Here is a 1,571-nt window from a genome sequence, read left to right as displayed (position 1 = left end):
CTGAGCCCCGGGGTCCGCCGTCCGTGCTACCCCGCCGCAGGATGACGCTCTGTGAGGCCGGCTGACTTTGCTACGTGTGAGAAGCAGAAGCCTCGTGCTGTACACAGCAACTGCACAGTCGTGCTACAGTATTTTGAAGTAGTCCTTGAAATACTTATCTTTCAGCAGAAGCCCTTGGTCGCACTTTTAAGGTTTTTTTTATATGTGTATATTCACAGATTTAAAAAAAATCCGAACAGCATACTTGAAGAGTGTAATACTCAAACTCTCAGTGCTTCCTTATTGTTTCTAATAGGATTTTTTATTATAATTATTATTATTATTATTATTGGGGTTTTTTTGGAAGGGGTTGGGAGGGTCATTAGGTTTTTTTTTTTCCTTTTAAATAAAGAAGTGATGTTTTTAAATGAAGAAATGCGTGAATAATTGTGAGCCGTCTTGTCCTGAAACAGTTTTGAGGAGGGCAAAGAGCAGTTTCTAGTGCCAGCCTGTCTGGAATGCAGTGCTGTTCATATGCCATTTATCTGTCCTCCTGGGCATACAGATGCAGCATCGTGAAAAATGTCCGTCTTCTCCACACGTTTGTGCCATGCAGGGTTTTTTTCCTTTTTCCAGGTGTGAAGGAGAGTATGTTTCCATTTCTCATTGGCACATCATCTCTCATTCCTGGCCTCAGGATAAGAATAAGGAATTTCTGTTCATCCCTTCCTAGGAAAGAGATTCTGAATCAACAGTCCGCTTAAGAGAATGGTCACCTCAGAAGTATCTCTGATTTAATTTTTAAATAACCCCCTAAAAAGTGAAACCAAAGTTTTCCTCCTGCCAGGCTCTGGTAAGGTCATTTGTGTGTCTGTGTCAAGGTCTTTGTATTCTGTATCTGTGTGGTGTGCCATAGAGAGCATCCTCTTCTTCAGCTGTGGGGCAGGTTCTTAGTAGAGGAACCTTCTTGAAGCTCTGAAGGAAATGTCTGCTTCAGACGTAACCCTTGAGTGCTGGCAACACGCTCTTGCTGGTGACCTGTTGGCCGGTGCTGGCAGGCTTCGTGTCCAAGGACTCTGCATTCGCTGAGCTGGTTTTTAACTGGTGTCTCTTTCACCGTAACAAAGCCAAGATTGAACTTCTGTCTCCACAAAATCCAAAAAGACTCCAGGACTCTCTTTCAAGACCATTTATGGTGTTTAGTTAGATCTTACTGTTTTCCTTCCCTCCAGGCTTAAGTTGTGTCTAGGTACCAAATGTTGCCCAAGTGACTTAAAACAGCTGAAATCGTACATAGAGCTATACGGACCACGTACATCACACACACTCACACACATATAGGTGTGTGTACATGCCCAGGACATTGGGCTGTGATGCAAATTCTGGGTTCTGTGAAGTTCCCTCAGATTAGGTTAACAGCCCTGAGGGGCTCTGATTGCCGGTGGAGGCAAGACCTCTGCCACCAGCCATCCTTCCTCCTGCAAAGATGCTGTTGTTCTTTTCCAGAGTCACAGGAAACTCAGGTACCCCCTCCCCAGGGACCAGCACACCTCTCGTCGTTGCCATGTGCACTAACCTGTCCTATTTCAAAC

The sequence above is a fragment of the Buceros rhinoceros genome, unplaced genomic scaffold (genome assembly GCF_000710305.1).
Source record: "Buceros rhinoceros silvestris isolate BGI_N320 unplaced genomic scaffold, ASM71030v1 scaffold31820, whole genome shotgun sequence".
NCBI lineage: Eukaryota > Metazoa > Chordata > Aves > Bucerotiformes > Bucerotidae > Buceros > Buceros rhinoceros.
Note: the sequence above shows the minus strand (reverse complement) of the source record.